This window comes from Lissotriton vulgaris, chromosome 1_1, assembly GCF_964263255.1.
Source record: "Lissotriton vulgaris chromosome 1_1, aLisVul1.2, whole genome shotgun sequence".
Taxonomy (NCBI): Eukaryota; Metazoa; Chordata; class Amphibia; order Caudata; family Salamandridae; genus Lissotriton; species Lissotriton vulgaris.
The window spans coordinates 869,304,397-869,330,366 of record NC_141685.1 but is presented as its reverse complement, the minus strand read 5'-3'; positions in this window follow the sequence as shown (position 1 = coordinate 869,330,366).

Here is a 25,970-nt window from a genome sequence, read left to right as displayed (position 1 = left end):
TCAGTGACATCACTTATCATGCTGAGGCGCTGTTTCAGGGTGCGGTGGCATATGGCGTCGAAGGCTGCTGAGAGGTCCAGGAGGATGAGGGCAGCAGTTCCCCCGTTGTCGAGCAGGGACCTGATGTCGTCGGTGGCTGCGATGAGGGTGGTCTCGGTGCTGTGGTTTGCTCGGAACCCGGAGTGTGAGGGGTTGAGGGATCCGTTGGTCTCAGAGTTGTCTGTTGACTGTCTTCTCGATGACTTTGGCTGGAAAGGGGAGGAGCGAGATGGGGCGGAAGTTCTTGAGGTCCGTAGGGTCCGTGGTGGGTTTCTTCAGGAGGGCGCTCAGCTCGGCATGTTTCCAACTCTCCGGGAAGGTGGCGGATGCGAAGGAGCTGTTGGTGATGTTCCGGAGTTGGGGTGCGATGATGGAGTCGGCTTTGTTGAAGATGTGGTGTGGGCCGGTAGGGGAGCCGGAGTGGATGGTGTTCATCAGGCGGGTGGTGTCTTCAGTGCCGCCCGGGGTCCAGGTGCAGAGGGTGGTAGCGGGGGGCGTTGGTTCGGTGCTTGGGTCCGTGGTCTGCACGCCGAAGCTGTTCTGTATGTCGGCGATCTTGCAGTGGAAGAACGAGGCGATTGAGTCACAGAGGTCTTGCGAGGGTGTGATGTCGTTGTTGCAGGCGCTGGGGTCGGAGAGCTCTTTAACGATGCTGAAGAGTTCCTTGCTTATGTGGGTGTTGTTGTCCAGTCGTTCTTTGAATGTTGTCTTCTTGGTGGTGCGGATCAGCTGGTGGTGTTTGCGGATGGCGTTTTTGAGGGCAGTCATGTGTTCTGCTGTCTGGTCGTGGCGCCAGGCTTTCTTGAGGGTGCTGCAGGTTTTCTTGGAGTTTTTGAGTTTGTTGGTAAACCATGAGGCTTTCCTGCTGCCGGGTCTGCTGGGAGGATTCTTCAGTGGTGCGAGTTCATCGGCACAGTTGATGAGCCACTGTGTGAGGTTACGGGCTGCTTCGTTGGGGTCCGTCTTGTTGGTGGGTGGGTTCTGGCTGAGGGTGGTGGTGAGCTGGTCGGCGGTGATCTTGCTCCAGCTTCTGCGGGGAACCTGTTGTGGGTGGTGGTGGGTCTTGTTTCTCCTGAAGCTGAAGTGGACGCAGCTGTGGTCTGTCCAGTGTAGTCCGGTTGAGTGGCGGAAGGAGATGTGCTTGCTGGAGGAGAAGATGGGGTCGAGCGTGTGGCCGGCGTAGTGGGTGGGGGTGTTCACCAGTTGCTTGAGTCCGAGGTTGGCGAGGTTATCCAGCAGGGCGGCGGTGTTGCAGTCTTTGTTGTTCTCCAGGCGGAAGTTGAGGTCCCCTAGGAGGATGTAGTCTGTGGAGGTGAGGGCGTGCGGACTGACGAAGTCAGCGATGGCTTCGCTGAATTGTGTGCATGGTCCTGGGGGTCTGTAGATGAGGGTGCCTCTGAGGGTGGTCATGGGGTCGGTGTGTATCTGGAAGTGAAGGTGCTCGGCGGCGGTGAGGGTGTCGTCGGAGTTGGTCTTGATGCGGATGGTGTTTCTGTGGACGATGGCGATGCCTCCTCCGGCTTTGTTGATGCGGTCCCTCCGGGTGATCTTGTAGCCATCCGGGATGGCTATGGCGATGTCGGGGGCTGAGGAGGCGTTCATCCATATTTCTGTGAGGAAGGCGACATCTGGTGATGTTGAGTTGAGAAGGTTCCAGAGTTCGACGGCGTGCCTGTGGACGGAGCGGGTGTTGAGCAGGATGCACTTGAGGTGGTTGATGCTGGGGCTCCGTTTGGTGGGTGCGGTGCAGGTTCGGAGGCAGGTGAATTGGCAGGCTTGGCAGGTGAAGGGTCCGTGGGTGCGTTTCGAGGTGGCTCGGTAGCAGGCGGGGTTCCGGCCGGCATTGAGTGCGTGGAGGCTTGCGGCATCTTAAGTTCGTTGGGTGCGCTGGCATCGACGAGGACCAGGGGTTCTGGCACTGGATGCCGTCCAGGCGAGGACGGGTGCAGACGGGCTTGCCTTTGGTGCGCCTTCGGTGCGACATCGGCGCGCCTGCTGCGCGTGAATGCTGCGCGTACGTGTGGGCTCCGCCATAAAAGGCGAAGTGGGAGGGAGGAGCAGCTGGGAGGCGGGAGCGGGGCGGCGAATGGGAAGGGAGGGTAGGATACAGAAAAAAGGGGGCGGGCCGCAGGGGAGCAGCGGCGGGGATCAGAGAGCGGGGGGTGCACAGGTGGGAAAGCGATCTCAAGGGGTGGCGAGGGAGAGGAAAGGCGCAATCACAGTTACAGAGGCAAGAATGGCAGAACCAAATAAAGGGCACAAAATACAATCACAGAATACAAATACCGATACTAGGTATAGGAGGCACCAAAATACAGGAAGCAGAAGGCGTGAACTCGCGGCAGTGTCGGTGAAGCCTGAGCGCACTCACGAGGAGCCGTGCGGTGCGAGGGGCGACCGGCCCTTCGACAGGGTAAAATCGTCGCCATTAATTGTAATAAGTTAATTCCAAGATTAAATCCAAAGACAACTCCAAAATTAGCAGGAATGAAAAGAATATTTATTTCCTTACATAGAACCCATGACTGATGCAGTCAAATAGCAGATAGTAAAATGAATGATGCACATTAAACATTCTAGAATAAAGAATACAAAGTAATAATACATTCTTTTAAATGTATATACTCAAATAACCAGAAATCCTCGCTCTACAGGGTAGTAGAAGAGTTCTACTCCATGGAATTCCGCAGAGTTATCTGAAATCTCTGAGAGATTCCACATGGTTCCATGTGGGCAGGAATGTTGTTTAACCCGGTCCTGATTTGAAGATGTAAATCTCTGTGGCTGACGGGTTAATTGAAAACTGTGTCATACAGTGAAACCAAACATTTCTGTTTTGCTCATATCGAGTCAAAGGAGTAAGGAGTTCACGTTCTCAACTGTGACCAGAATTAAGTGAAAGAAACCCTGGCGGCTCTTATTCCCTGCACCTGCGCTGTACATTTTCAAAACCAGACAGAGCAGCATCAGCTCATCAGTCACCCTCAAGAGGTCGATCGTGTTGCTGGATAATTGAAACACCAAGCCAGTACAACGTTCCATAACAATGATATTATATAGACCAATCACCTGTTAACTAGCTCATCGTCTACACAGATATGGGTGGTAGTAAATATGTCAGAAGAAGCATAAGCTACCTGCTGGCAAGCCCGGCAAAATGCTCAGGCACTGAGATACCATGGAGTCTGCAGCCTGGAATCTGAAAGAGCCCATTTGTCTGCTGAGCCAGGCTGCCAAGCTATTGCTCAGAGCTGGGGATCAAGGAGCTGGAGGAGGAGGAGGGGAGGCTGCCCTAGGGCAGAAGTCATGACACCTGACTTGACTTTGCTGTGTCTGTGAGGGGCAAGCAGGCTCCACTAGTCTGTCGTTGATTCTGTGCGGAGGAAACAGGTGTATTTCTTTCGTGCCTATACACCACCCCCAGCCCATGTTATTATATATATATATATATATATATATATATATATATATATATATATATATGCAGCAATATTTCCCAACAACAATCCACTCATCTTGGATCCAGATGGGCATGGACTCTGAAGTTGCTTGTGCAATTTCTTTATTCCTCGCAACAAGTCATGACGCATTTCAGGTCACCACACGTGACCTTGATCACATGCATAATGCTCTGCGACTCCTTGTTTTAACCACCGCTAGTGTCACTGGACATATAATATAATAGGCATAAAAAACATAGGCTCATATTATGTTTTCCATGTTTTTTTGTATTAAAGTGCTGTGCACCAATATATGAATAATCTATAAAGTGCTTTGTGCATACCAAAAAGGCTAAATTCCAAATCCTATAAAGTGCTGCAAAATATGTATATATCTTATAAACATATATGTATTTCATATTTTATATTTTTTATGTGTGTACTACATTTAGAATTCTGGCAGCTTCAACCTCATATTTTGGATCTGGGCACTTTATACCAAAAGCAAATGTGTAATAATATTTTAGAGCAGTTTGGAGATAAGAGCAAGGGTACAATAGTACATTCAAATGTTAGTTAGAGTAATGCAATGTATATAATGTATGGTTGACTATACAAATTGACTTGATCTTCAAGTGGATGTAATATGGTACATTGCAATCAATGTAACTTTATTGAATTTGGAAAGATGGTTCCTCTCAGGCCCAAAAAATGCTGAACGTCATGGTTTTAACTCTTTGTATAAACATACAGATTTTGCACCTTATAGGATTGTGCACTTAGCACTTTGGGTAGGCAGGAATCACTTTATTGTTTGTTTAGATATTTATGCACAGTACTTTAATACAAAAAAACATGGAAAACATAATATGAGCCTATTTTTGTCTCGAACATATGCATTTAAGCAGAGATATGAAACGAGTAATAGGCTCTAAAGATAGAAAAGATACAACATTATAAAAGAAATGACACGCCTTTGCCAATATCATCATAATTATATGTGGTGGCAGATATTAATATGCAGTAAGCTGACAGGTTAAACATGTGAATACTACATATACGATCAATAAGGAAGGTACATTATGCTGGCAACAATAATGGTATTATCTTAAGATATTTTTTAACTAGCAAATGCAAGGCATTTACTCTTATGTAATGTACAATTCCTGTATTTAAAGTCTTTTTTTATGCCTATTATTCATCCATCGGTTTTTTTTTTTGGATTTGGGCCCAGATCTTTGGACTGGGATGAGTGTGTGACATTTATCCACATTCGGTCCATCACCTGTTGTGTTTGCATATTCCGCCCTAAGTGCGCTGGGGATGCCCAGACGTGGGTCCCAGGCACTCCACACCACTGGAGTCAAGCTAGCCGGGCTGATGAGAGGTGTTACCTCGAAACCGGTCCGGTCCTCGGATGCTTGATTCCGTTATGGGAAGGACATGGCTTTTGTAGTTCGGACTGGACTGTTCCCATGGGGCACAGGGTCAGAGCTGATTTGCATATATCGCCATTGTCTAACCCAGGGTGGTGTGGAGTGCAAAAAAACTATGGATTTGGGCCCAGATCTTTGGACTGGGATGAGTGTGTGACATTGATCCACATTCGGTCCATCACCTGTTGTGTTTGCATATTCCGCCCTAAGTGCGCTGGGGATGCCCAGACGTGGGTCCCAGGCACTCCACACCACTGGAGTCAAGCTAGCCGGGCTGATGAGAGGTGTTACCTCGAAACCGGTCAGGTCCTCGGATGCTTGATTCCGTTCTGGGAAGGACATGGCTTTTGTAGTTCGGACTGGACTGTTCCCGTGGGGCACAGGGTCAGAGCTGATTTGCATATCGCCATTGTCTAACCCAGGGTGGTGTGGAGTGCAAAAAAACGATGGATTTGGGCCCAGATCTTTGGACTGGGATGAGTGTGTGACATTGATCCACATTCGGTCCATCACCTGTTGTGTTTGCATATTCCGCCCTAAGTGCGCTGGGGATGCCCAGACGTGGGTCCCAGGCACTCCACACCACTGGAGTCAAGCTAGCCGGGCTGATGAGAGGTGTTACCTCGAAACCGGTTCGGTCCTCGGATGCTTGATTCCGTTCTGGGAAGGACATGGCTTTTGTAGTTCGGACTGGACTGTTCCCATGGGGAACAGGGTCAGAGCTGATTTGCATATTGCCATTGTCTAACCCAGGGTGGTGTGGAGTGCAAAAAAACGATGGATTTGGGCCCAGATCTTTGGACTGGGATGAGTGTGTGACATTGATCCACATTCGGTCCATCACCTGTTGTGTTTGCATATTCTGCCCTAAGTGCGCTGGGGATGCCCAGACGTGGGTCCCAGGCACTCCACACCACTGGAGTCAAGCTAGCCGGGCTGATGAGAGGTGTTACCTCGAAACCGGTCCGGTCCTCGGATGCTTGATTCCGTTCTGGGAAGGACATGGCTTTTGTAGTTCGGACTGGACTGTTCCCATGGGGCACAGGGTCAGAGCTGATTTGCATATCGCCATTGTCTAACCCATGGTGGTGTGGAGTGCAAAAAAACGATGGATTTGGGCCCGGATCTTTGGACTGGGATGAGTGTGTGACATGGATCCACATTCGGTCCATCACCTGTTCTTTTTGCATATTCCTTCTGTGATAAGCACAGGATAATGAACGTTGATGCTTGATACTCATTTATACAGTGACATTATATATTTATTTATTTAAAAATGTATTTATTTTACCTTAATTCACTGCAGCTCAGTTAATGTTTATAGTCATTACTAGGTGCATTATTTGGTGATTTCTATTCATTTTAGACACACCCAGTTACAATACAAGTGCTGTTTATTTATCAAATTTACCTTTACTCTCCTATATTTTACAATATTTCTTCATCTTCAAACAAGGTCATGCAACTTTCTCCTTCCTTGCAGAATCCAGGTAAGCCTTTAGTGCCTTGGCACAAATGGTTTAGAATTTTTGATAATTATTTAGAAGCTATAGATGCTACTAAATATTCTGCCTCTAGAAAAAAAGCACTTTTATTCAATCATTTAGGTAGTGCTGGTCAGGATGTGTTTGATAATTTACCTTTGGTTACGGCGCCATTTGGTGACAAAACATGGAATGTATATGCTGAGGCTCTAGCTAGACTTGGTAAAAACTATGTTGATGAACCTTCTGTTATGGTGGAAAGGCATGTTGTTTTATGAAAGAAAACAAACACAGGATGAATCAATTGAAGATTACTTAGCTGTTTTGCGTGTATTAGCAGATAAGTGTCAATTTGGTTCATATTTGGACACAGCTTAGCGAGATCAGTAAGTTTTCAATTGTTTTAATAAAAAAATAGGAGAACATATTTTAACTTGTAAAAATCCGTCACTGGATGAGGTGATGGATATTGCTTGAATCATCGAACGATCTGTTATCTCTTCTAACTCAAAATTCTGCTGGCAAACTTATCAATGCAGAAACTTCTTCAAGTATTTAAAGTAATGAACCTGTTGTGAATGTGATTTCCACTAAGCCCAAAAATACAAATTTTCATGTAGATAACAAAGGTTTTTGTTACAGATGTGGTTCTAAGTACCACATGGGCAACAATTGTTGTTGTCCTGCACTTCATAAAAGATGCAACATTTGTAAGAAAATAGGACATTTTAATACTGTGTGTAGAGCAGCAAAATATAAAAAGAACGTCAATGTTCCTGATGTCGATGAGGACAAACTATGTAATGCAATGAGTAACACACTGTCTTCTATTGAAATTAACACTTTGAATGGGGATCTTAAAAAATGTAAAGGCTCTTTGTGCAACATATTAATAGGAGTTATTGATATCAGTGCTATGGATGACTCAGGTTCCCCAATCACCATTTTGGATGTTAAAACCTTAAAAAAATGTGGTCAAAAGTTTTACTTAAACCTACTGATGTCAATCCCAAGACATTTGGGCAATTTGATATTACTATTGGGCCGATTCCGATTTGGCAAAATCCCCTATGAATCGCCGTACGGAGCATTTTTCCAGTCTGAATCGTACACCTTCATCGTCCCCTGACGTACGATGAAGTACGATCCAAACACAAAACAGATCTCCGTACGAATCATACAAAGGACCATACGAATTAAAAATACGTACAAATCGCATTCGGAACATGAGGTACGTGACGTCCATACGGATTGAACCAGCTTTTCACGAACCAGCAAGTATGATTCATTACGACAACACTCCTTACGACTCTTTTTCAACAGGAGTTTAAAACATCCGTAAAAGCATATTTCCACTCTTACCGCGTGCGAAACAGACCCCCCCGGGTACGCAAGTACACCCCATGAGTGCCGGGGTACAGTGCATAGGGGTACGGTGCGTAAGGGTACGGTGCATTGGGGTACATGGCGTTGGGGTACGGTGCATCGGGGTTAAGGTGCATGGGTGTACGGTGCATGGGTGTACGGTACAGAGGGGTATGGTGCGTACCCCCATGATTGCAGGGGTACGTGCGTATATGAATGTGTGGTTCTCCGTACGAATTTAACATACGACATTTTCCATATGAATCACGTTCTCGTTCCCCGGTCTGGATCGTTCTTGTCGGGTCCTACAGCATGTTTACGATTCATACGGTTCACTTTCAGGGTCCCTTTCGTATGGATTTTCACATGCTTTTCATACAGTTCGCTAAGATTCAGACATATTTTTTACCTACGGATCGTACTACGCGATTCGCATGGATTAGTACGATTCGGACAGAAACGACTACAAATTCAAATCGGCGTACGTATTTATTTCCCGAATCGGAAACGACCCCAATGTGTGGATACTTTTCTGATTCCATCAACTTTAAAGGGAGAGAAATTTTTACTAAAATCTATGTAGCTGTGAATGGTCATAACATCTTAGGCTGGCAAGATGAAGCAAAGTTAGGAATTATTTTCAAACCTGGACATCCTGAACCTGTTGTTTTGGGTGATTTACCTATATTATCTGTAGTAGATGATTCTTTTAAAATTTCTGATGATCCAGTCTTAACAGATTTACTCACTAAATACACAAATATATTTTCTGACAAAGTTGGGTTAGTCAAATGTTTCTAACATAAAATTGCATGTAAAAAGAATGCAGTCCCAGAGGTTCAAAAATGCAGACCCATTCCATTATCTGCTAGGGGTGATTTAAAAATTTTTTTTCATGATTTATACAAACAATATATAATAACACCTGTTAAGTCTTCTGAGTGGGTATCCGCCAGTGTTGTCACTCGCAAAAGCTCTAGCGAGATTCGTCTGTGTGTGGATTTGAGAGCACTGAACCGCAATATTCTCATTGACTGTCACCCCTTACCCAGAATTCAGGAAATGTTAGACAATCTGGGCAGTAGTAGGTATTTTACAACAATAGACTTAAAATCCGCCTACCACCAGATTCCACTCTCAAAAGAATCTCAACCTTCGACCACTTTTGTTACTTCTTTTGGAGTTTATATGTACAACGCTTACCTTTTGGACTAGCGTCCACAGCCAGCACTTTTCAACGACTTATGGATCAGTTATTTTCTCATATAGATGGTATTCAAGCGTTCCAGGACGAAATTTTAATTTACTCAGCGTCATTGGAATCACACCACAGTCTCCTTGAAACTGGAAAGCTTGATATGACTATTAATAAAAACAAGTGCAAATTTATCACCAAAGACGCAGATTATTTAAGTCACAATATTTCAGTTAATGGCATCAAACCTAAGTTATCTTTGATCAATGCCATCAAGGATTCTCCAAGTCCACAAGATAAAGGTGCTTTGAGAGGATTTTTAGGTCTTAGCGAGTACTACGCTAGTTTTGTTCAAAGTATGCCATTATTGTTCAACCCCTCAGGAATTTATTAAAGAAAAATGTAAAATATATATGGTCTGAGGAAACTCAACAGTCATTTGAAACAGTTAAGAAATTAATTTTGGAAGCACCAGCAGTTAGAAAATTTTCTCACGGACAACCTACAATTGTGACAGTAAATGCAAGCTCAAAAGGTTTAGGAGCTGTATTGCACCAGGTGATCAATGTTCAAGAGTATACAATAGCCTTTGCTTCCAGAATTCTAAGTGGTGCAGAATCTAACTAAAGCACAATTGAAAGGGAGGCTTTGGCATGCTGTTGGGCCGTTGAAAAGTTCTGAATGTATATTTGGCGTTCGAGATTCCAACTATTTACATACCACAAACCTTTGATATACATTCTATGGGATAGCTGCTCTAACAGCTTCTTCTAGATTGGTCAGACTGTTGGCTAGATTGCAAGAATTTAATTTCTAAATTAAATACATACCAGGGGGGAAGAATATCAGGGCGGACTGTTTGTCACAAATTCCTTTGGATAATACTGATTTGGATTTGGTTGTCAAGAATGATTCTGATGTGGTTTTCACCATCAACGATTTAACACAGTGTAGTAAACTATATGAGGAATAGTGGATTTCTTCTTGTAAGTGTGATCTCTGTCTTGAAAGAGTAAAAAAAATGTTTGTGCACGTTTGGCCTTGCGATAGGAGTTTATCTATGCAAGACAAATGCTACTTGCAGGTTGCGGAAGAATTATCTATTGTGAATAATGTTTTAGTCAGGGAGGACAAAGTGGTACCACCGGAAGGTATGAGGTCTAAAATCATTTCTCTTGCTTATGAGCGACACTTAGGAACATCTGGCACTGTTAGGAAGATTAAGGAGATTTATTGGTGGCCTGGTATTGATGGTCAAGTTAAGAATTTTGTAGATAAGTGTCCTGAATGCTTGTGTTCAGAAAAGCATTGGCGCTTATCCACTTCTCCTTATGCCCTGTTGAGTGGCCTAAAGGTCCTTGGCAAAGGTTAGGAATGGATTTTTCTGGTCCGTTTAATCCTCTTGGTGGTGATAACAGATTTTTGATTGTGATAATGGATTATTTTTCTAAGTGGCTATATTTTTCTTTTGTAAAGAGAGCTAATTCTAAATCAGTGGTTATGTTTTTACAACGGTTATTTATGATAGAAGGTCTCCCTGCTAAAATTGTGACTGACAACGGAACTTATTTTGTTTCCAAAGAGTTTGAAAGTTTCCTCAGTGAAGTCTCTGTTAAGCATGTGTTAGTACCTTTGAATAGTCCAGCTTTGAATGGCCTCATGGAAAGAGCAAACAGATTATTGAAAGAAGGTGTGCAGACAGCTGTGGCTAATAAACTTGATGTTTGTAAGTATATTTGTGATAAGGCCCGGAGTTACAACACAACACCCCGTTCAACCACTGATGTTTCTCCTTATGTTTTACTAAAAGGTAGAAAACCTATTTCTATGCTATGTCCATCATGGTTGAGAGGTAAATTAGGCGACTTTAATTCTAACATTGATTAATGCAAGGTCAGAGAACATGTAAAACAAAACAAACAACATACAAAAGAAATTTTGAATTAGGAAAACATGTCAAAGTGACTTCTTTATCTCCTAGAGACTAGGTCATTATAAAGAAACCTCTTAAAGTAAGCAAAGGAGAATCAAGATTTGTATTACCTGCAAAATTTGTTAGGGTTTTGAAAATGGCTGTAATGCTACAAAATCACGGATGGTGGAATCGAAATGCGGTGATTAAAATTTCTTCTCATTCTTGTGAGAGTGTTGGGAATGGTGATTCTGAAAATGTTGTTCCCATCGTTCAAAGATCTATGGAAAATGTTCAAGATAATGCCTGTTGTTCTGGTGACAGTGCACCAATCAGGTGTAGTTCTCGCATAAGGAATCCCTTTTCATTCTGATAATTTTCTTTATTATTGAACTTGTTGACTTACCTGTATATAGAAATATTATTATTGTATTTTTTTATGGTAATATAGGATGGGGGGGTGTAGAGAGTGGATTTCTGGTTATTTGAGTATATACCTTTAAAATAATGTATTATTGCTTTGTATTCTGTATTCTAGAATGTTTAATGTGCATCATTCATTTTACTACCTGCTATTTGACTGGATCAGTCGTGGGTTCTATGTAAGGAAATGCATCTTCTTTTCATTCCTGCTAATTTTGGAGTTGTCTTTGGATTTAATCTTGGAATGAACTTCCTACACACCTTTAATACAGACCCGTCATGGGCAGCAGCCCATCTCTCACAGCAACTACCAAGCACCTCTTTTACAGCTCATGAAGAGCTGAAGGTCTGAAGATTGCTTATCTTCTCAGAGGTTAAACTGGGCACTAAACTACATGATGATGGGCATCCCATGATGCCTTTTTATGGGCAGCAGTGAAGGACAAACCTGTAGATTGTTTTTCCTTGCAACAGAGCCCATAATAAGGGCACCCCTCAATTAGGTTTTGCAGTCCTATTCCATGTCTGTGAGGCCCCCTCCAGCGGGCACTTTTGTAATGAGACAGCTTTCTCTTAATTGGATTGGCATGGGTCCTGAGAGGACTGGTGTGCCATGGCTGTGCCACACTGGATTAGGGCTCCATGATGGTGGCCTAAGTGCAGGACCTTGGGCATCAGCCCACACCACCCATGATTAGCACCAGCCCTGGATGAGAGCAGAGGGAACAGAGGGGACTGCCTAAATGGACTGCCCAGATGCACAGGGGATAAGCGTCTGGCAGGAGATGGAAGAGCAACAGGTCCTGTGGCGTGGCCCCTGCTGAAGTATGTCTAGAGTGTACCAGGGGCAAAAGGTAGGGTAATCATTGCTCTAGGAAAAGAATGCTGAGAGTACATGAGAGAAGCGCTTTGATGGGAGAAGGGAGAGCAGAGGAAGCTGCCTGAAGGCATTCACCAAAAGCATGAGAAGAGCAGCCAGGAGAGCAACTAGAGGAAAGGGATAGGCATATAGAGCTTGCTCTCTGGATCCTTAACTTTGTGCCTGACAAGAATGAGAGGTACAACATTGGGTCTATTTACTAAGAGTTTATGCTGTGTTTGCGTCACAAAATTGAAGCAAATAGATGCAAAATCTTTGCTACCTATTTACTTTCCAATTCAGAAAAGGGGGTGGTGATGGACAGAGTATCTGAATTAAACAGACCACTCGTACCCAGTCAAAAGACCAGGGCTTGATCCATCACCGTTTTTAGCTCACTGCACCATCCCAGCTCAGAACCTGGCTACATGCAAATTGGTCTGTCCCTGGCCCAGTGCAGCATGGGAACAGGGCAGACCAAACTACCAAGCCAATTATTTTACCGGAAAGGAAACAAGCTTCCGGGGACCAGTTTCTGGCATTACAGCCGTCTTCGGCCGGGCTTGCTTGAATCCTGATGGTGCAGTGAGCAAGGGACTCATGTCTGAGCATACCCTTCCACGCTTATGGTGGACAAAACGATTCAGAAAAGGGGGTGGTGATGGACAGAGTATCTGAATTAAACAGAACACTCATACCCAGTCAAAAGATCATGGCTTGATACATCACCGTTTTTTAGCTCACTGCACCATCCCAGCTCAGAACCTGGCTACATGCAAATTAGTCTGTCCCTGGCCTAGTGCATCATGGGAACAGGGCAGACCAAACTACCAAGCCAATTCTTTTACCGAGAAGGAAACAATTTTCCGGGGACCGGTTTCTGGCATTACAGCCGTCTTTGGCCCGGCTTGCTTCAATCCTGATGGTGCAGTGAGCAAGGGACTCATGTCTGATCATACCCTTCCACGCTTATGGTGGACTAAACGATTCAGAAAAGGGGGTGGTGATGGACAGAGTATCTGAATTAAACAGAACACTCGTACCCAGTCAAAAGATCAGGGCTTGATCCATCACCGTTTTTTAGCTCACTGCACCATCCCAGCTCAGAACCTGGCTACATGCAAATTAGTCTGTCCCTGGCCCAGTGCATCATGGGAACAGGGCAGTCCAAACTACCAAGCCAATTCTATTACCGGAAAGGACACAAGCTTCCGGGGACCGGTTTCTAGCATTACAGCCGTCTTCGGCCTGGATTGCTAGAATCCTGATGGTGCAGTGAACAAGGGACTCATGTCTGAGCATACCCTTCCACGCTTATGGTGGACAAAACGATTCAGAAAAGGGGGTGGTGATGGACAGAGTATCTGAATTAAACAGAACACTCGTACCCAGTCAAAAGATCAGGGCTTGATCCATCACCGTTTTTTAGCTCACTGCACCATCCAAGCTCAGAACCTGGCTACATGCAAATTAGTCTATCCCTGGCCCAGTGCATCATGGGAACAGGGCAGACCAAACTACCAAGCCAATTCTTTTACCAGAAAGGAAACAAGCTTCAGGGGGCCGGTTTCTGGCTTGCTTGAATCCTGATGGTGCAGTGAGCAAGGAACTCATGTCTGAGCATACCCTTCCACTCTTATGGTGGACAAAACAATTCAGAAAAGGGGGTGGTGATGGACAGAGTATCTGAATTAAACAGAACACTCGTACCCAGTCAAAAGATCAGGGCTTGATCCATCACCGTTTTTAGCTCACTGCACCATCCCAGCTCAGAACCTGGCTACATGCAAATTAGTCTGTCCCTGGCCCAGTGCATCATGGGAACAGGGCAGACCAAACTACCAAGCCAATTCTTTTACCGGAAAGGAAATAAGCTTCCGGGGACCAGTTTCTGGCATTACAGCCGTCTTCGGCCCGGCTTGCTTGAATCCTGATGATGCAGTAAGCAAGGGACTCATGTCTGAGCATACCCTTCCACGATTATGGTGGACAAAATGATTCAGAAAAGGGGGTGGTGATGGACAGAGTATCTGAATTAAACAGAACACTCATACCCAGTCAAAAGATCAGGGCTTGATCCATCACCGTTTTTTAGCTCACTGCACCATCCCAGCTCAGAGCCTGGCTACATGCAAATTAGTCTGTCCCTGGCCCAGTGCATCATGGGAACAGGGCACACCAAACTACCAAGCCAATTCTTTTACCGGAAAGGAAACAAGCTTCCGGGTACCGGTTTCTGGCATTACAGCCGTCTTCGGCTCGGCTTGCTTGAATCCTGATGGTGCAGTGAGCAAGGGACTCATGTCTGAGCATACCCTTCCATGCTTATAGTGGACAAACTGATTCAGAAAAGGGGGTGGTGATGGACAGAGTGTCTGAATTAAACAGAACACTCATACCCAGTCAAAAGATCAGGGCTTGATCCATCACCGTTTTTTAGCTCACTGCACCATCCCAGCTCAGAACCTCACTACATGCAAATTAGTCTGTCCCTGGCCCAGTGCATCATGGGAACAGGGCAGACCAAACTACCAAGCCAATTCTTTTACCGGAAAGGAAACAAGCTACCGGGGACCAGTTTCTGGCATTACAGCCGTCTTCGGCCGGGCTTGCTTGAATCCTGATGGTGCAGTGAGCAAGGGACTCATGTCTGAGCATACCCTCCCACGCTTATGGTGGACTAAACGATTCAGAAAAGGGGGTGGTGATGAACAGAGTATCTGAATTAAACAGAACACTCGTACCCAGTCAAAAGACCAGGGCTTGAACCATCACCGTTTTTTAGCTCACTGCACCATCCCAGCTCAGAACCTGGCTACATGCAAATTAGTCTGTCCCTGGCCCAGTGCATCATGAGAACAGGGCAGACCAAACTACCAAGCCAATTCTTTTACCGGAAAGGAAATAAGCTTCCGGGGACCGGTTTCTGGCATTACAGCCGTCTTCGGCCCGGCTTGCTAGAATCCTGATGGTGCAGTGAGCAAGGGACTCATGTCTGAGCATACCCTTCCACGCTTATGGTGGACAAAACGATTCAGAAAAGGGGGTGGTGATGGACAGAGTATCTGAATTAAACAGAACACTCGTACCCAGTCAAAAGAACAGGGCTTGCTCCTTCATCGTTTTTTAGCTCACTGCACCATCCCAGCTCAGAACCTGGCTAAATGCAAATTAGTCTGTCCGTGGCCCAGTGCATCATGGGAACAGGGCAGACTAAACTACCAAGCCAATTCTTTTACCGGAAAGGAAACAAGCTTCCGGGGACCGGTTTCTGGCATTACAGCCGTCTTCGGCCCTGCTTGCTTGAATCCTGATGGTGCAGTGAGCAAGGGACTCATGTCTGAGCATACCCTTCCACGCTTATGGTGGACAAAACGATTCAGAAAAGGGGTGGTGATGGACAGAGTATCTGAATTAAACAGAACACTCGTACCCAGTCAAAAGATCAGGGCTTGATCCATCACCGTTTTTTAGCTCACTGCACCATCCCAGCTCAGAACCTGGCTACATGCAAATTAGTCTGTCCCTGGCCCAGTGCATCATGGGAACAGGGCAGACCAAACTACCAAGCCAATTCTTTTACCGGAAAGGAAACAAGCTTCCGGGGACCGGTTTCTGGCATTACAGCCGTCTTCGGCCCGGCTTGCTTGAATCCTGATGGTGCAGTGAGCAAGGGACTCATGTCTGAGCATACCCTTCCACGCTTATGGTGGACAAAACAATTCAGAAAAGGGGGTGGTGATGGACAGAGTATCTGAATTAAACAGAACACTCGTACCCAGTCAAAATATCAGGGCTTGATCCATCACCGTTTTTAGCTCACTGCACCATCCCAGCTCAGAACCTGGCTACATGCAAATTAGTCTGTCCCTGGCCCAGTGCATCATGGGAACAGGGCAGACCAAACTACAAAGCCAATTCTTTTACCGGAAAGGAAATAAGCTTCCGGGGACCAGTTTCTGGCATTACAGCCGTCTTCGGCCCGGCTTGCTTGAATCCTGATGATGCAGTGAGCAAGGGACTCATGTCTGAGCATACCCTTCCACGATTATGGTGGACAAAACGATTCAGAAAAGGGGTGGTGATGGACAGAGTATCTGAATTAAACAGAACACTCATACCCAGTCAAAAGATCAGGGCTTGATCCATCACCGTTTTTTAGCTCACTGCACCATCCCAGCTCAGAACCTCACTACATGCAAATTAGTCTGTCCCTGGCCCAGTGCATCATGGGAACAGGGCAGACCAAACTACCAAGCCAATTCTTTTACCGGAAAGGAAACAAGCTTCCGGGGACCGGTTTCTGGCTTGCTTGAATCCTGATGGTGCAGTGAGCAAGGGACTCATGTCTGAGCATACCCTTCCACGCTTATGGTGGACAAAACAATTCAGAAAAGGGGGTGGTGATGGACAGAGTATCTGAATTAAACAGAACACTCGTACCCAGTCAAAAGATCAGGGCTTGATCCATCACCGTTTTTAGCTCACTGCACCATCCCAGCTCAGAACCTTGCTACATGCAAATTAGTCTGTCCCTGGCCCAGTGCATCATGGGAACAGGGCAGACCAAACTACCAAGCCAATTCTTTTACCGGAAAGGAAACAAGCTTCTGGGGACCGGTTTCTGGCATTACAGCCGTCTTCGGCCCGGCTTGCTTGAATCCTGATGGTGCAGTGAGCAAGGGACTCATGTCTGAGCATACCCTTCCACGCTTATGGTGGACAAAACAATTCAGAAAAGGGGGTGGTGATGAACAGAGTATCTGAATTAAACAGAACACTCGTACCCAGTCAAAAGACCAGGGCTTGATCCATCACCGTTTTTTAGCTCACTGCACCATCCCAGCTCAGAACCTGGCTACATGCAAATTAGTCTGTCCCTGGCCCAGTGCATCATGAGAACAGGGCAGACCAAACTACCAAGCCAATTCTTTTACCGGAAAGGAAATAATCTTCCGGGGACCGGTTTCTGGCATTACAGCCGTCTTCGGCACGGCTTGCTAGAATCCTGATGGTGCAGTGAGCAAGGGACTCATGTCTGAGCATACCCTTCCACGCTTATGGTGGACAAAATGATTCAGAAAAGGGGGTGGTGATGGACAGAGTATCTGAATTAAACAGAACACTCGTACCCAGTCAAAAGAACAGGGCTTGCTCCTTCATCGTTTTTTAGCTCACTGCACCATCCCAGCTCAGAACCTGGCTAAATGCAAATTAGTCTGTCCGTGGCCCAGTGCATCATGGGAACAGGGCAGACTAAACTACCAAGCCAATTCTTTTACCGGAAAGGAAACAAGCTTCCGGGGACCGGTTTCTGGCATTACAGCCGTCTTCGGCCCTGCTTGCTTGAATCCTGATGGTGCAGTGAGCAAGGGACTCATGTCTGAGCATACCCTTCCACGCTTATGGTGGACAAAACGATTCAGAAAAGGGGGTGGTGATGGACAGAGTATCTGAATTAAACAGAACACTCGTACCCAGTCAAAAGATCAGGGCTTGATCCATCACCGTTTTTTAGCTCACTGCACCATCCCAGCTCAGAACCTGGCTACATGCAAATTAGTCTGTCCCTGGCCCAGTGCATCATGGGAACAGGGCAGACCAAACTACCAAGCCAATTCTTTTACCGGAAAGGAAACAAGGTTCCGGGGACCGGTTTCTACATTACAGCCGTCTTCGGCCCGGCTTGCTTGAATCCTGATGGTGCAGTGAGCAAGGGACTCATGTCTGAGCATACCCTTCCACGCTTATGGTGGACAAAACAATTCAGAAAAGGGGGTGGTGATTGACAGAGTATCTGATTCAAACAGAACACTCGTACCCAGTCAAAAGATCAGGGCTTGATCCATCACCGTTTTTTAGCTCACTGCACCATCCCAGCTCAGAACCTGGCTACATGCAAATTAGTCTGTCCGTGGCCCAGTGCACCATGGGAACAGGGCAGACCAAACTACCAAGTCAATTATTTTACCGGAAAGGAAACAAGCTACCGGGGACCAGTTTCTGGCATTACAGCCGTCTTCGGCCGGGCTTGCTTGAATTCTGATGGGGCAGTGAGCAAGGGACTCATGTCTGAGCATACCCTTCCACGCTTATGGTGGACTAAACGATTCAGAAAAGGGGGTGGTGATGGACAGAGTATCTGAATTAAACAGAACACTCGTACCCAGTCAAAAGACCAGGGCTTGATCCATCACCGTTTTTTAGCTCACTGCACCATCCCAGCTCAGAACCTGGCTACATGCAAATTAGTCTGTCCCTGGCCCAGTGCATCATGAGAACAGGGCAGACCAAACTACCAAGCCAATTCTTTTACCGGAAAGGAAATAAGCTTCCGGGGACCGGTTTCTGGCATTACAGCCGTCTTCGGCCCGGCTTGCTAGAATCCTGATGGTGCAGTGAGCAAGGGACTCATGTCTGAGCATACCCTTCCACGCTTATGATGGACAAAACGATTCAGAAAAGGGGGTGGTGATGGACAGAGTATCTGAATTAAACAGAACACTCGTACCCAGTCAAAAGAACAGGGCTTGCTCCTTCATCGTTTTTTAGCTCACTGCACCATCCCAGCTCAGAACCTGGCTACATGCAAATTAGTCTGTCCCTGGCCCAGTGCATCATGGGAACAGGGCAGACCAAACTACCAAGCCAATTCTTTTACCGGAAAGGAAACAAGCTTCCGGGGACCGGTTTCTGGCATTACAGCCTTCTTCGGCCCGGCTTGCTTGAATCCTGATGGTGCAGTGAGCAAGGGACTCATGTCTGAGCATACCCTTCCACGCTTATGGTGGACAAAACGATTCAGAAAAGGGGGTGGTGATGGACAGAGTATCTGAATTAAACAGAACACTCATACCCAGTCAACAGATTAGGGCTTGATCCATCACCGTTTTTTAGCTCACTGCACCATCCCAGCTCAGAACCTGGCTACATGCAAATTAGTCTGTCCCTGGCCCAGTGCATCATGGGAACAGGGCAGACCAAACTACCAAGCCAATTCTTATACTGGGATGGAAACAAGCTTCCAGGGACCGGTTTCAGGCATTACAGCCGTCTTCGGCCCGACTTGCTTGAATCCTGATGGTGCAATGAGCAAGGGACTCACATCTGAGTATACCCTTCCACGCTTATGGTGGACAAAACGATTCAGAAAAGGGGGTGGTGATGGACAGAGTATCTGAATTAAACAGAACACTCATACCCAGTCAACAGATCAGTGCTTGATCCATCACCGTTTTTTAGCTCACTGCACCATCCCAGCTCAGAACCTGGCTACATGCAAATTAGTCTGTCCCTGGCCCAGTGCATCATGGGAACAGGGCAGACCAAACTACCAAGCCAATTCTTATACTGGGAAGGAAACAAGCTTCTGGGGACCGGTTTCTGGCATTACAGCCGTCTTCGGCCCGGCTTGCTTGAATCCTGATGGTGCAATGAGCAAGGGACTCACATCTCAGTATACCCTTCCAGGCTTATGGTGGACAAAACGATTCAGAAAAGGGGGTGGTGATAGACAGAGTATCTGAATTAAACAGAACACTCATACCCAGTCAACAGAACAGGGCTTGATCCATCACCGTTTTTTAGCTCACTGCACCATCCCAGCTCAGAACCTGGCTACATGCAAATTAGTCTGTCCCTGGCCCAGTGCATCATGGGAACAGGGCAGACCAAACTACCAAGCCAATTCTTTTACCGGAAAGGAAACAAGCTTCCGGGGACCGGTTTCTGGCATTACAGCCTTCTTCGGCCCGGCTTGCTTGAATCCTGATGGTGCAGTGAGCAAGGGACTCATGTCTGAGCATACCCTTCCACGCTTATGGTGGACAAAACGATTCAGAAAAGGGGGTGGTGATGGACAGAGTATCTGAATTAAACAGAACACAATCGTTTTGTCCACCATAAGCGTGGAAGGGTATACTCAGATGTGAGTCCCTTGCTCATTGCACCATCAGGATTCAAGCAAGCCCGGCCGAAAACGGCTGTAATGCCAGAAACCGGTCCCCGGAAGCTTGTTTCCTTCCCAGTATAAGAATTGGCTTGGTAGTTTGGTCTGCCCTGTTCCCATGATGCACTGGGCCAGGGACAGACTAATTTGCATGTAGCCAGGTTCTGAGCTGGGATGGTGCAGTGAGCTAAAAAATGGTGATGGATCAAGCCCTGATCTGTTGACTGGGTATGAGTGTTCTGTTTAATTCAGATACTCTGTCCATCACCACCCCCTTTTCTGAATCGTTTTGTCCACCATAAGCATGGAAGGGTATACTCAGATGTGAGTCCCTTGCTCATTGCACCATCAGGATTCAAGCAAGCCGGGCCAAAGACGGCTGTAATGTCAGAAACCGGTCCCCGGAAGCTTGTTTCCTTCCCAGTATAAGAATTGGCTTGGTAGTTTGGTCTGCCCTGTTCCCATGATGCACTGGGCCAGGGACAGACTAATTTGCATGTAGCCAGGTTCTGAGCTGGGATGGTGCAGTGAGCTAAAAAATGGTGATGGATCAAGCCCTGATCTGTTGACTGGGTATGAGTGTTCTGTTTAATTCAGATACTCTGTCCATCACCACCCCCTTTTCTGAATCGTTTTGTCCACCATAAGCGTGGAAGGGTATACTCAGATGTGAGTCCCTTGCTCATTACACCATCAGGATTCAAGCAAGCCGGGCCGAAGATGGCTGTAATGCCAGAAACCGGTCCCCGGAAGCTTGTTTCCTTCCCAGTATAAGAATTGGCTTGGTAGTTTGGTCTGCCCTGTTCTCATGATGCACTGGGCCAGGGACAGACTAATTTGCATGTAGCCAGGTTCTGAGCTGGGATGGTGCAGTGAGCTAAAAAACGGTGATGGATCAAGCCCTGAATTGTTGACTGGGTATGAGTGTTCTGTTTAATTCAGATACTCTGTCCATCACCACCCCCTTTTCTGAACCTATTTACTTTCCAGCGCTAAATTTATTTAGCACTGGAAAATCACTTGAAAGTAATGCAAAGCAGTGCATAGGGCTGGATTGCATTACTTATCTCCATTGCGGCGTACCATAGATGGTCATGGGCATTTCCATGCAACCACCAAGCTTTCTGATGCTATGCCCTTTTTACCTAATAAAGTGGACAGGGTTTAGTGTCAGAAATTGGCACCCATTTCAAGTAGACGCTATAAAGGTGAACTGCTTTCATTCCCCTTTCCTTTTCCGACTTTGTATGTGTGCTGCACTGTACAGCTAGATAGAGCAATATTTGCACCATTATCGACCCGAGAAGAACGTCTACTGAGAGTTTACGTTTTAGAGGTTTCGGATATTTGAATTCAAACGGGCCCCTAATTTTTAGTTAAACACGGAACCCTGAAAGAGAAGTACCTTTCTTCAAATTATCCATCAATGATATCAACCTTTTATTAAAAGCGAGAAGCTCTCCTACATTGTGGGTTCTTTGATATACAAAAAGAATGAGACACAGTACACTTAATTTGACAAGTTTATTTGTGGCTACTCCTGACAAAGGCGCTCATAGCTCCGAAATGCACGTCGAAGATTATAATTTTGCCACTCATTGTTTTGCCATGATGATGCAATTTCTAATAAGATAATGAAATGTAATAAGGATCAATTAACATCATCAATTTGATCTTTTTGTTTTAGATTATTAATGTGTTTATGATTAAAATGATTTTTTTGATATATGTAAAATTTTCTTGAACTCATTTTTGTATGTTATCTAGTTTATTTAGTTTCACATATAGTCCTAGGAATTTTATTTTCCATTGTTACTGTACCCTGTCCTAGGAATTACAGTGGGTCCTTGCACTGTACAGCACACGTGCAAAGTGGGAAACAGTTTAAAGTTACTCTGAGCACAATATTTTTTACTGGAGATCTATTCTTCAAGTACAAAACCTTGCAGGACTCATGGGGACACCTTTGTGCGATGATGCGAAGATGCATGCATAGCTCACAGCAGCTAATCTCAGCACCAGGGAGAGGGGAGGAGCATGTCATATTTCTTTAAATATGGCACTCTCATGCTCTCTTCTTCTAGTGCAATGCAGCACAGCTTTTTTGCATGCTGCACTGTGTTGCATGAGATTTGAGTACATCTGCCCCTGCGTGGATGTTCCAATCCATGAAATGTGGGCTGATTCTTACGCTTAGGGTTAGCCCTGTGAGCCAATGCCTAAAGCCTGCTAAACCACAACTAATGTATATATGTATGTATGTATATATATATATATTCACTGAAAAAACCATAGGTTTAACACCAGTTATAGTTAGGAATTAGCATTTAAAAAACCTATGAAATTCACTGAAAAAACCATAGGTTTCACACCGGTTATAGTTAGGAATTAGCATTTAAAAAACCTATTAAATTCACTGAAAAAACCATAGGTTTCACACCAATTATAGTTAGCTGGAAATTTTACTGATATAAAACCATTGAAATTCCCACGTTATAGTTAGTCGGACTCACTATAACTTGCGCGTGCAATGCACTGCTGATGACATCACATATTACATCACTCATGACATGGTGAGTGACATCACTCATGACATCACTGATGACTCCATCCTTGTGACACAGTGACAGACCTCCTCTCAGTGTAAAGTAACCCTTGAGACACATATTCAAAAATAGAAACTGAAATTTTTAAAAAATGGACATACCTATATCAGTTACAACAAGCAATTCTGTACTTCCACTATCTATATACACATCCACTCATTCACCAACAGTTCTATATAGTCACTCAAACATATACTCACTCATCATATGAAGAGATACACCTATACATCCTGTTACACACCGACATTCATCCAAAAGTTATTCACACACATATTCACACGTGCAAATAAACTATTGAACAACCATTTATTTGAATATAGAGTTATACACACACTTCCACCTTACTTCTATTGAAAATTACACATATTTATTCTCTTAAACAATCACTTATAGAAACACATACTTATTTAAACAGGAACTCTTACAATCTCTTACTCTCACATATACTCACTTATATACATCAATATTCATATATACTAGATTAAAACATATGTAGTTACTGATAAAGACACTAGTGAGACAGTCATTCACTCAAAACAAACACATATAGACACTCATCCACCCATACAGTCCTGTACATATGCTGTCTTCAAAACACATACAAACAAAGAGTCAGTCACTCATGCATCTATGTGCTAAGTAATACCCCCACCAAACCATATAGACACTCAAACTGATACTAATAAAAATATCAAATAACCCATATACATACGCATCTACTTATCAACACATGTAGCCACTTATACACAAAGTGAAACACTAATATATGTATTTAAATATTTAAACATAACTCACTAATATTTATTTTTCTGAAAGACACATATTCACTGGATGGTGTCATCAGTGATGTCATGAGTGATGTCACTCACCATGTCATGAGTGATGTAATATGTGATGTCATCAGCAGTGCATTGCACGCGCAAGTTATAGTGAGTCCGACTAACTATAACGTGGGAATTTCAATGGTTTTATATCAGTAAAATTTCCAGCTAACTATAACTGGTGTGAAACCTATGGTTTTTTCAGTGAATTTAATAGGTTTTTTAAATGCTAATTCCTAACTATAACCGGTGTGAAACCTATGGTTTTTTCAGTGAATTTCATAGGTTTTTTAAATGCTAATTCCTAACTATAACTGGTGTTAAACCTATGGTTTTTTCAGTGAATTTCATAGGTTTTTTAAATGCTAATTCCTAACTATAACTGGTGTGAAACCTATGTTTTTTTCAGTGAATTTCATAGGTTTTGTTAATGCTAATTCCTAACTATAAGTTTCACTTTATAAATAAGACTGTTAGCACTCTAGTTGTTCTTTTTAACACTCTGGTACATTCTGTCATTGGGCTACAGTTGGGCTACATCTAGTTGAAATTTGGGCTACATTTACAATTTTTGGTCTCTGGTGGCCATCTTTGGGCTACATTGGGCTACTTTGGGCTACATTTGGGCTACATTTTGGCTCTAACATATATTAAGCCCAATGTAGCACAATACATATTTTTATAAAGTTATTTTTTTTACAAACCACTTCAGAATAGGGCTACCTGTCCCTACAATTATACCATTTTTTTTTTTTTAATTTTTTGGGGGAGCGCTCCCAGAGCGCGCCCCGGAGTGCGCCCCGAAAAGCGTATTTCTGAAAAGCGCCCCCGGGCGCGCTCCGGGGAGCGTCTCGTGAGCGCCAATATCGCAAACGAAAACATGATCGTGACGTATCGCGTAGCCGCGACCGCGTGATACGCACGGCGTAAGCGCACCCGGAAGTACTCGAGCGAATACGTGCGCGTAGCGTAAGCGCGTCGGGTCATGTGAGCAGAAAATAACACTTTTCATTGGTTTATAACAGTTTTAGTTTCATAATGATGAAGCCCCTGGTCTTGTGACCTGAAAATAACACTTCTCATTGGTTCAGGACAGTTTTTTTTTCTAAATGATGAAAGACCCCACCTTTTTTCCTTATTCTGACTTTGTCCTTTGACTGAGGAAGACCTGTTTGTTGCTCTCTCTACTTTTTTGCTCCAAATAATGGCTTCAGTAGTAGCATCAGCTGGTGCATCTGCCCCACCACCACCACCACAACCACCAAGAGGACCAGCTCCAAATTATATTGGTGGTCAAGAACAGGAGGAGGAGGAAGAGGAAGAGGAGGAGGGGAGAAGAAGATGGCTGCCAGAAGAAAATACACCTTACAAACCCAAACCACACATTGTATGGCAGTTTTTTTCAATCCCAGAGGGGCAAAAAAAGGTGAATGCGCCCAAGGTGACTTGCCTCATCTGCAATGATGAACTTTCACGGGGCAACCCAAACAAAAAATATTCTTTTGGTAACTATACCATGATTCGGCACATGACCAGAAAGCACCCAAACAACTACTCTCGAGCAGAGTTCAGGGAACTGGCCAGTAACCTCCCCCAGTCATCAAGGACCTCCTCCCAAAGAAACCAACCCACCTCATCAGAACCAGAAACATCCGAGGTGATGCCTTGCATTCAGCCGAGATTTGCTGATTTTAAAATCACTTGTTCTGCATGTGGCAAGCTTATCGCCTATGGCGAAAAAAGCGTTAAGCTCATCGTCCTTGCAGGTGATAATCACAAGTGCCCCAAAAAGAAATAATTTTTTGGGTTTTTTGTTTTTTTGCTCCAGTTGAGCCAGTTTCAATTCCCTTTTTTTGTTTCTCCCCCTTAAAAAATACAAAAAAAATATAAAACTGTTTTGAAAAGCCAAAAAAGTTCAAAAAGTTCAAAAAACACAAAAAAAATATAAAACAACAAAAAGAAGAAAAAAAAAGTTATTTTTAGAACTACCTCCAATTTCTAAATAAAAACTTCATTTTTTTAAAAACTGTCATCTTTTTCCCTCATTTTACGCTCCCCGGTGCGCTACCTGGTGCGCGCACCGGGCGCTTCCCCCGCGCAAAACGAAAAAAAAAAAAATATTTTAAATGCCCCGCGGGGCCCTTTTATAGCCCCCACATCAAACCTAGGGGGTCAAAGGGGTCTATCCCTGACGCCTTATGGTCAGTTCCCCCTTTGTTTTAGCCACCTCTTATGTCTCGATTTTACCGAGACACAAGATGGCGGCCGCTCTGGACTGTTTCGAATGTTTGCAGACACCCGAGAGCCAATCAGCTTTCCATGCGCACCTCGCGTCACGCGCCTGGAGCGCACTCCGGTGCGCGCACCGGTGCGCAGCTATAGATATATATATTTTTTGTAACCTAAATTACTCAAAATCCACTGCAGCACATATCTTGAGAC